This window comes from Miniopterus schreibersii (assembly GCF_964146895.1).
Source record: "Miniopterus schreibersii genome assembly, chromosome: 12".
NCBI lineage: Eukaryota > Metazoa > Chordata > Mammalia > Chiroptera > Miniopteridae > Miniopterus > Miniopterus schreibersii.
This window is the reverse complement of record NC_138112.1, coordinates 68,669,383-68,680,616: the sequence shown is the minus strand read 5'-3', so window position 1 is coordinate 68,680,616 and position 11,234 is coordinate 68,669,383.

The window sequence follows — 11,234 nt, the reverse complement described above, 5'->3', positions numbered from 1 at the left end:
GAAAAAACTGTATTTTGTGCCTGTGGGCAAACACCATCCTCACAAGGGGGGCCTGGACCCAGACCATTGCCTTGAACACTGTTTTCCCCTCGCTGGCCCCTGGTTTCTGGCCTGCGAAAGGAGGCGTTGCTGTGTTGGTGTTTCAAACCTGCGTCTGGATCAGAAACCACAGGAGTGCGGGCTGAAATGCAGTTTCCTTGGGCCCAGGAATATGCACTTTACCATAAGCCCCCAGGGCTTTCTGCTGCATTGGGACTCAGCCTCACTTGCAGAATCGCTGGGCTAGAGGAGGCTGCGAAATCCAAGGTGTCCGAGAGAATTCTTTTCTCTTTCTCCTTCCATATGCTTTAAAAATGTTCTCTTTTTTCCCTGCCCTTTGCCTGTCGTGGACGCCCCTAGGCTTTGCTTACTGCAGAAGGTCAAACCTCCCGGATTTGACAGAAGGCTCCCGGAATTTCCAACTGACTCTCTGCTTCCAGGCCAAGGAATTTTTAATTTGTATTTTGTGTTTTCCTGGAGCTGCTGGAAGGGAGGGCTTCATACGGCGGCTCCGCCACCTGGTGGTCACACCCGGGACTGCAGCATTTCCGGCGTCGCCCCTCCTCGCTCCGGTGCCCCTCCCCCAAGGGTTCCCAGGCCCGCGCGGAGAGAAGAGGCACCGGGGAGGCCGGCGGGCAGCCTCAGGTGTCTCATTAAATTAATTGGTGTAAATTTGAACCCGTGGTTCTCACTGAACCGGAATTGCCATTGGGGTTGATTTTCCTAGCCAAGGGCTCCTTCAATTAAAGCCAAGGCCCAGCTCAGCTGCCAGGTGACCTTAGGCAGCTCACCTCCCTTCCCTGACTCCAAGCTCCTCGGCTGGGGTGGAGGCCTTCCTCTTGGGGCAGTAAGACTCAACCAGATGCTGAATGGGCCTGACAGTGACTGTTAGCCATCGCCACCATCAGCACCGTCACCGTCATCACCGCCATCGCACCCAACCCTTTATCCTCTGTTTCTTTTCCAGTTGAAATCAAAGCATTTCCGACTCAGCTGGGCTCAGCTGGGCTCAGCGGGTTTGGCCCCTGCCCGCTCTCCTGGAAGAGCCTGGGCTCACAGACCAGGGCAGGGACGGGACTGTGCAGGGTCTTGAGTCCTGATTCTCCAGGTTCAATGCTTCTTCCACGATACCTGTGAGAAGAGAACCGGTGAGCTTCTAGAAAGGCAAAGAAACAGTGACCATAAGATGTCCAATTATCTTCTTGTCTAGAGAACAGGCCTCACCAGCTGGGACGAGGTGCTGATGAATCACAACAGGAGCAGAGCCAGGTCTTACTTTCTCGGTTCCTTCCTGCCTCCCCCCGACGACAGAACTGGGGATTTCCCCCCAATAGCACCTCGAGCTTAAGGCGCTTCTTTCCTCCCTCTGAAATGCTCTTCCTCCATCCCTCCTTTCCTTTCTCCCTCCCTTCCTCCCCCTTTCCTTCCTACAATCTTTGTCAGGTTTTGGTATCAACTTTATTCTCACTTCATTGAAAAGAATTTGGCCATGTTCTCTTGTGCCCTGCCTCAGTTTACATATGGGTTTTTCTGTTTCTTCCTTTGCAGGTCTAGATCATCGTAGGTCACCTGCCTGGCCCTTGATTTCTAGGAAAGCTGAGAATCAAGGTCTCTGGAGGCTCTGGGAACCAGGAGGTGAGATGGCGGAGGAGGGTCTGAGCTGAGCTTGAGTTTCCAGGCAGTAGGGTTTTGACCAGACTGCCTCATATCTGAGCCTTATTTGCTCAGATGGGTCCAGGCTGCTGTGTACAGGCCTCTGGCTCAGCCTCCAGTGCACCTTTGTCTCCCGCTCCGGGCTGAGCTTGGAGCCAGCTGGTAACGTCCAGAAACTCTAGGAATCTTACCGCTACCCTCAGCCTCAGCCGGCCCTTCCCAAAGTGGGAGGCCAGAGGCTGGGTTTCCCAGCCGCCTGGGCTCACCCCTGCTGCTTGCCTTCTGTTTATTTCCTTTGGTTTTGTGGGAAGGGCCCTCAGCCTTCTGTTATGGGACCTCCTGACAGCACCTGCGCCTCTGCAGGCGCCTCCGTGGGCTGCCTTTGGCTGCGGGCGCTCCAGGAGCCCACGTGGGGCAGTGGGAGTTTGCAGAGCGGAACGCCCTGAGCCGCCTGAGCCGCCTCCACCGGCGGCTGCCCTGCTGTGCTGGCCGAGGTGCCAGCTCCCTTGGCCCTGTGTCACTGTGGAACCGCTTGGTAGCATCCCCTGTTGGCTCCCTTCCCTTCCCCGTCTCACTTCCCAATTGATATCACCTCCAAATAAACAGTTTACACTCAAATCTTTGGAGGAACCCAACCTAAGGCAGGAAGTCCCAACCCTCTTAATGAGGGGTGACAGCTGGTTGACAGCTGCCCCTGGAACTGCGTGCAGGCACCGGACTGATCCCTGGCATGGCCTTGGTCATGCTCAGACAGTCTCCGAGGTGGGTGACCTACGAGGAAATGAGTCAGGCCTCACAGTTAATGCTATGGGGGCAGGAGCAAAACCCTGGCAGCCTGACCCAGAGTGCCAGTCCCAGACCCAGGCCACACTCCTTCAGGGCTCCCCCTTGCAGCAAAGGAGAGGCTCAGAGATGTGAAGAGCTGGCCCGGGGTAGGGGGTGATGGGGCCAGATGCCCCCTGTCTGTCCTCTCTACACTGCCTGCAGCCATATGAGGATGACCATACTCACTGGGCCAGCCCTGCCTTGTTTCTGCCCGACTCCCATTCCCAGCTGTTGGTAGCTCTTGCATTTGCTCCAGAGGGTTTGGAATTCCAGTGTAATTGACATTATAATGGGTTAAATGGTGGTTCCCAAAATAATATGTCCATGTCCTAATCTCCAGAACCTGTGAGTGTGACCTTATTTGGAAAAAGGGTTTTTGCAGATGCGGTAAAGTTAGGAATCTAGAGATAAGATCATCCTGGATTATCCAGGGTCCTAAATCCAATGACAAGTGTCCTTTTAAGAGACACACAGAGGAGAGGCATGAAGAGAAAAGCGGAAGGTCATGTGAAGACATAGGCAGAGACTGGAGTCACGTAGCCACAAGCCAAGGACACCTAGAGCACCCAGAAACTGGAGGACACATGGAAAGATTGTCCCCCAGAGCCTTTGGAGGGAGTGTGGCTCTGCAGACACCTTGAGTTTGGACTTCTGGCCTCAGAGCTGTGAGGGAATAAATGTCTGTTGTTATTAGCCACCCAGTTTGTAGTATTTTGTGACAACAGCCCTAGGAAACTAATACATATTTATTTGTTCCGCTTGGTTCTTGAAATTAATTTCCACCAGTTTCCCTTCATCTACCAAGATTCAGGTCACACAAAAGGACACAGCAGACACATTAATTGTAGAGGGGCTTGGGAAGGACCGAGAGGGCAGAGGTCTGAGGGTAGGGTGGTGGAGGTGGGACAGGTATTCGAGGAAGGAGGACAGCGCGTGCAAAGGTCCTGGGCCTGCGGGGGGAGAGCTGGGAGAAGAGGGTCTGAGCCCCAGAAGAACGTGGGGAGGAGCAGGTGTGGGGCTCTGAGCACAGCCCTCAGCCTGGTCCTGCCCCTGAGGCTGGTGAGCATGTTCAAGCAAGGGAGCCACACAGCTCTGTTTCCATGTTTGAAAGTTCTTCTTGGCCAGTGTGGGGATGGACTTGGGTAAGCAAGGGCTGGAAAGAGGAAAACCAGCAGGAGAAAACACCCACAGAATGACCTGGCAAAGTCCTTCCGCAGAAGCCTTATAAGGCACAGCCCTTTCGAAGATTTCATGGCCTGCAGAGCACGTGGGAATTCTGAAGCATCTGTTCGGGGCAGCCTGACCTGTGGCCCCACAGAGCGAGCCCGTCTTGGTCACATGCTGGATTAGCTGTTAACCTGTTAACCGGGTCAGCAGCCCTCCCCGTAGGCTCATCTTCTGCCTTGAGAGCCCTCGAGGCTCCAGGGTGGGGGCGAGTCTTCCCAGCTTGGTCCCAGGATGGCCACACCTGTCCTGGCCCTGAGCCTGCGTCACGGGCTGCTTGCACCGGAGAGGACTCTACAGCTGCCCTGGAGACTTTACAGTGACCCCGAGTGAACCTGTGGGAGCCCAGCACAGGCTGTGAAATGTTGCTGAGTCATTTGGCCTGAGGAAACCAAGGGTCCCTGGGCATCTGCCACGTGTGCTGACTCCACAGACAGGTCTCATTTAGTACTCGAGGGGTCCCGACAACACACTCTGAAACCTGAGGGGCTTGTGAGTGGCCACGGGACCTGGTCTGACCCCAGCCCCCACCCAGAACAGAGCCAGCCTCCCAGGTTCTGAAGAGGGGTGACCTGTCCCAGTCCCCAAGCTCACCCACCCCAGCAGCCTCCCCGGGGCTGGCATGAGCCCTGGCCAGTGAGATGCCAGGCAGCAGGGCTCTGTAGCCCGGCGACCTCGTGGAGTGCCACATCGTGTCGATTTTGATTCTCTGCCTCATCAGGCGACAGCACAGGGAGCCCGGATGGCACGTGAGGTGATGCAATGCTGCCCCTGACAGCGCTGATAGAGAGCAGAGAGCCATAGAGGTAGACGCCTGGGGACATGCGTTCCCCACTGTCCCCCTTCCATTCTCACCCACCCACCCCTCTGCCTCTGGCAGCAGGTAGATTCCAGACACCCCTCTTCGTGGGTCTCAACCCAGCCACAGACAGAACTCACGCAGCCATGTCTTCCCCAACCAAGGAGCCTGCCTTTAAGGAACCTGCCCGGAGGCATTGACCAGGAGCTACAGGAGGCCCGAGGCCCCGCTTCACAGGCCTCCTGAGGCTTCTTGTCTGGTTTCCTGGCCCTGGAGGTGAGTGTGGGGTGGACAGAGCATGCATGTGCCTCTCCTCCCTCCCCAAATCCAAACGGATTGAGGAAGCTGAGAAAAGGTAAAATAAGAAAGGAAGATGCATAAAGATCATGGGGCACGTGGACAAGGGAACCCACAGACCGAGGGGCCCACAGCCCCACGAGCGGGAAAAGGAGCAGCTCCTGAACTGGAGCCTTTGTAGACGTGGAACAGCGCCAGGGAGAGGCAGTGGGGGATGGAAGGGGCAGGCTGAGGGCCTGGTAGTTACTAAAAGGGGTATCAGCAGAACAGTCATGCCAGCCACCCTCCCCAACACCCCTTAGCCACCGACTCTAGTGTTTGCCCATGGGCCAACGGCGCAAGTACAGCTAGCGAGAGTTCAGAGACTGGGTGCTACGGCCACAGAAAAGAGCTGCACCCAGCAACGAAAGGGTCCCACATTGGAGGAGAGCCATCTATTCAGAAAATTGGATCCACTCACTCCACCTGGCCATGGGCCTCGCCCGCCGGCCCCCACCTCACAATGACCATGGCCAGAGCTCTTGCAATCAGAGATTTCAGTCCCAGTTAGGTGACAGGAGTTCCCACTTGGCCTAAGGAAGGATGTTCCAGCAACCAACAGTTTTGTCCGGACCCCCCTGCAGCAGATATTAATAGACAACCAGGAAACAGCAGCGCTTTAAGGAATTCCAGAGTGACACCAAATCCCCAAACAGAAGAACCAGCTCGGGAAGTGAGTGAAGTCATGCAGTGAGCAGAAGAAAAAGTTAAATCACAGTTTATATTTTCAGAGAAATTTGAGAGGATATCGATGTTTTTCTAATATTTTTATTTTTTATATCTTTATTGATTGCAGAGAGAGGAAGGGAGAGAGAGAAACATCAATGATGAGAGAGTCATTGATCAGCTGCCTCCTGCACGCCCCCCACTGGGGATCCAACCGCGATCTCCCGGATCCTAGGTTGGTGCTCAACCGCCGAGCCACGCCAGCCAGGCAGGATATCAACTTTTTAAAACCAGGCTGCTGTGAAAAGGAAACATTCTGGGTATTTTGGAAACTGCAAACGTGACTGATAAATTCCGAAATCCCCAGTTAACAGAGTAAAGGAGGAAGAGACAATAATATGAACAAGAAGCTGCGAGACGTGGAAGTTGGGGTTTCCAACGTCTAATCGGTGTTGCAGAGAACTTTGATCTTAAGAGTTGAAATGAGGGAAAAAAGGTAGAGAAAACAATAGCTGAGCCCAATGTTTAGACTGCAAGGTCCCAACAGTTGCTGAGCAGGAGTAATGAATGAAAACCGCCGCTCGCTAGGTGCGCTGCGTAAACCCCAGCAGTGGAGGTGGGTTTGTACGTTAAGCTCCCACCGTGGCTCTTGCAACACATAGGTGACCTTGGCCTCCACTCATTTATCCATCCACTATTTCAGTTGCAAACCCTCAGTGGGGACCCGGGCACTCCGCCAGTTACTACAGATATAAAGCTGAATGACAGACGCAGAGCCCGACCTCGCAAACCTTAGTCTGGGGACAGACAAGGAGATGGGCGTCACTGCACAGCAGTTAAGAGCAGGGGAGCCGCTCAGAGACTTTGGGCAGGGACTCAACCTCTCCGCACCTCAGTTTCCTCAGCTTCTCTGTAAATGGGAATTACAGTAGCAGTTCATGTCTCCTAGGTGGTTTTGATGCTGTAAGTAAAGCCCTTAGAACAGCGACATGCACACAGGAAAAGTAAGCATCATGTAAGCGTTTGACAAAGACCTAAGGCAGGGAGGGGTACGTGTTAAAGATCAGGGGTCCAGGAGCGTAAAGGAGGAGCCGGACCCTCCCTGTGGGCCCCGGGGGTCCTGAAGCTGAGCAGGAGTTGCCTGGGTCTGGCCTTGCTGTAACATGGTTTCAGATACGAGGTCACTTGACCAGGTTCCGACACCTTCTCTGTGGGGCCAGGGCCTCGGCTGTCTGGTCAGCTCATGTAAGGACATCGGGCCTGCTGCCCCATGCCCTGGGCCTGTCACCTCCTGTCTGGGTGATGTGATGAAGATTGCAGTGTCACTAGTGCCTGAGGGAAGCCGCCCTGGCCCTCTAGAGTTTGCACATTTTATTAGGTAGCTGTGTTCATCCATAGCCTATTTGTCTCCAGCACATCAGCTCCTTCAGCCCAAGGCCACAGGCCCCGCCGTTTGGGAGCAGGGAGGGCCCTGGAGATGGAGTGGGCTGCAGGCTGTTACATTCTTTTTTATTTTTAATATATTTTATTGATTTCAGAAAGAGGAAGGGAGAGGGAGCGAGAGATAGAAACATCAATGATGAGAGAGCCATTGATCGGGTGCCTCCTGCACGCCCCCAGCTGGTGACTGAGCCCGCAACCCAGACATGTGCCCTGACCGGGAATCAAACCGCCATCTCCTGGATCCTAGGTCGCTGCTCAACCGCTGAGCCGCGCCAGCTGGGCTGCTACATTCTTCTGGAAGGTGGCGAGGTGGGTGGCCTGTGAGGGGGGCTGCCTCTCGGACTCTCGGCGGAAATGGGGAGTCAGAGCACCGGGCACAGGCAGCCAGAGGGGCTTCCAGCCAAGTTCTCTCCTGGGGGGGGGGTGATGCGCCGCCGCTGGGCAGGGTCCCTGGAGGTGCGGAGGCCGGAATCTGAATCTCCTTGAGGCCCGCAGAAGGACGAGAACCGGGTCGACACGATTCTCTCCTCTTGAAGGGGCTGCTTCCTGCCTCTGGAACAAAGAACAAAAAGACGAATGTGCCCTCTGAGGGCTTGGGCTGCGGTCAGGGGGCCTGAGCCCCGGCTTTGGGGCTGTCCCTGGGCTCGTACAGAGACAGGTGGGTCCCATCAAGCATGGGATGACCTGAGGCCCCCTGTCAGCTCTCCCACGGTGGCCGGGGGTCTCAGACTGTAGCCCTGCAGGGTTCCCGGGGGTTAGGGGCCTCCCGTTGATCACATTGCCGGGCTGGCCCCACCCTGGGGCCGGTCAGGGCCTGTCAGGAGGCTGAGGAGGGGACATCGCAGCCCAGGGGACTCCAGCACCTCTGGGCTTTCTCTGTGGCTGCCAGGGCGCTCCCCTCCCTGTAATTTTGCCCCTGTCTCCCCACTAGGGTCCCGCTCACCATCCTCTCGCCCCAGGCTGTCAGGCTGAGGAAGGCCCTTAGCTCCAAGGAGCGGGAGAAGGGGCCCCAGGCGGGCCGCGCTGGGACGGGGCAGACAGGGGAGGCAGGACGGCACAGAGCCAGGCTGCCCCCGCCAGGCAAGCGGTTACCTGGGCCACCCCCCGCTGTCCAGAGGCAGAACATTCCCGACCCCCGGTCCTGGAGGGGGCGCCTGGCAGCATCTGCTTCTCGCTTCAGTGACCATCACTCCCCTAACCCTGCCCTGGAAAGACGATGACCACCTCTCTCAGTACTGCCATCTTCCCCTGACCTGGGGACAGCAGCCTAGGAAGCACATACTGCAGGCTAAGGAGAGGATTTCACCCCAAGGACTTTGCTCCTCCCTCATCCCCCAAATGCCGCCCCCCCCCCGCCATGCCGCCGTCCCCATGCACTCCTGTAGTAAATACGATGCTCTGAGAGGCTCCGAGGCCCCGCACAGACAGGCCCGCGTTTCTGCAGAGCGCCCCCGCCCCGAAGCGCACTTAGAAAAGGCTGAGTGGGAACAAAACTGAAGCGTCGGCCCTGAGCTGCTGAGCACGAGAGCCAGGAAGCGGGGGCCTCGGTGGGAGTTCACAGCACAGGCCCTGGAGCCAGACAGCCTGGGTCCTACCCCGGCTCTAACCTCCGGGCAGTTAGCTGACCACACGGTGCCTCAGTTTCCTCATCTGTGAAATGGGACAATAGTACCGATCTCATCTTTTGAGAGGATGAAATGAGATAATATTAGTAAGGCGCTCAGAACAATGCATGGCCACATGAGGAATGCCACGTACATGTGTAATAAATACTTGCTCCAGGTTTTCCAAACCCTCTAGGCCCAGGTTCAAAGCACCAGGAAAGCCCAAGAAGGAGACACAATATAAAATGATGAGTTCTGATGGTCATCTTGCCTCAAAGCAGCTCTGTCCAAGCTTCCGTCTTTCCCGTGTCCTCCTGACTCCTGTCACATCTTCAGTTCGCTGGTCGATTATTTAATTCATGCTTTTCTCTCAGTCAACTGATTTCTAAATAATTTATCTTCTGCGGGATGTTTGTCAACTACCATAACTGGAAAGCCGGCATCTCTTGTCACACATAGGAGGAAACTATAAAAGCACATCCGGTGGAAACAAAACAGAATTATGTTGTTCTAGCTGGAAGCCTTTTCCTGCTGATGGCGCTGAGCTGAGGCCTATCGATAGATGAACGAAGAAAGATGTGGGACATACACAGTGGAATATTGCTCAGCCATAAAAAAAAGAAAGAAAGAAAGAAATCTTGCCATTTTCGACAATATGGAAGGACCTAGTGGGTATTACACAAAGTGAAATAAGCCAGACAGAGGAAGACAAATGCCATCTGATATCACTTACATGTGGAATCGAAAAAAATACCAACATAAACGAGCAAACAAAACAGAAGCAAACTCATAGATTCAGAGAACAAATCGATGGCTGCCGGGTTGGGGGAACGGGCGATAAAGGGGAGGGGATTAAGAAGCACAAATTACCATTTATAAAAGCGGTCACGGGATGTAAAGGGCAGCATGGGAACGTCGCCAATAATGTGATAGCTGCGGGCGGCGCCAGCGGGCACTGACTGAGCGGGCGATCGCTTTGGAAGGTACATAAACGTCTAATCACTGTGTTGTACACCTGAAGCTAATGCTATATCGTGTGTCAGCTGAAGCTAACACTAAGTATGTCAACTGTAATTGAAAAAAGAAAGGATAGGGGATTAGCAGGGTTACGCAGACTCTCCGGTCAGCCAGTCCGGGGGCTGAAAGAGAACCGACTGAGGAACAAAGCTCTTACCCCGCGAGGGCACGTATCTAACTGCCCTGCACACGGCCTAGAGGAGGCCTGCCCCGCCTGGGTGCGAGCCCCCATCTAGGGGAGCTCAGCCGGCAGCAGGTGAGCATTTAAAACAAACGCTCACTACAGGCCAGGCCTGGGCAGCGCTTCCAGGTGCCATCTCTAGGCGTGTGCAGGGCATGGACCCAGAGCAGGCGAGCCCGAGGCGAGGAGGAGCCGCAGGTCAGGGCCTGGGTTTGTCCGCCTTGGGGCCCTCTGGCTGCTGCAGGGGGCCCCAGAGGAGGAATGTAGCTCATCTGTGGAGAGAGAGAGCAGAACGTAATCTTGCTTTGTCAGCGTGTGACATGGGGCCAATTATTAACTTTTTTAAGCCTGACTTTCAGCACCTGGAAACTGAGATGTGAAAAGTAGCCCTCTCTTGGGGCTGTTGTGAGGTTCCCATGAGATAATATATGTGCCGCCTGGAGTACAGAGCCCAGTGCAGGAAAACTGCCAGGGCCTGACAGCGAACACGATTGGGTCTGTGTTAACCGGACATCCAGCAAGCCCGGGGGCTGAAGGGGTGGGTAGTATTTGTTCCCAGCAAGGAAACTGAGGCTGGAGAGTTTACGTGGCTCTGTGAAGGGTCTAGAAAAGTCTGGAGCCTTTTCCATCTCCCCTCTCCGCCTGTCCAGGCGTCTGTCCTATTCTGGGTAGCATCCCCCCAAGGAAGGCTCTGTTCTGCCTCTCCCACCAGCAGCCTGCCTTCCACAGTTTCTCTGTGTATTTATATATATTCTTTTCTCATTCCTTTTACTCAGATCGTAGCCCCTGGCCATTTCCACTACCAATATTTCTTGGAAGTCATTCCATATCAATACACATAGAGCTTCCTGAATGTTCTTCAGACCTGAGCAGTACCCCTGTATGGATGTGTGTGATTTATTTCCCATAGGTGAGTACATTTGTGGGGAAGTTCCCAGAAGATGCGTGGCCATGGAGCATGTGTGTGTTGTAGTTCTGAAGCTGTCACTGTTACCATGATCGATCTGTCTTCGGAGAGGCCGGAGCTCATATAACACTAGCCACAGTCACTGGCAATGGTGCCAATGTCAAGTCTGGAGACTCTGTACTGATGACTGAGATGGTGAGATATCAACAGCTTCTAGGAAGATGATGGCCTGAAATATCCCCAGGCCACCCAGGGTCAGCAAAGGCCCTGGGGCCCCAGAGCTGGTGCTCCAGCAAGGAGCCCAGAGCAGTGAGATGCCCCGTGCAGGTGGACTCGTTGCCTGTCGCTGCTGTGATGATGCACCAACATGATGACTTAAAACAACACACATTTCTTCTCTGACAGTCTGGCGCCCAGAAGTCCACAATCCATCTCCCTGGGCTGAAATCATGGTGACAGCAGGGACTGGCTCCCTCCAGAGGCTCTGGGGAGAATCTGTCTCCTCACTTTTTCCAGTTTCTGGAACTGTGCTCCTTGCAC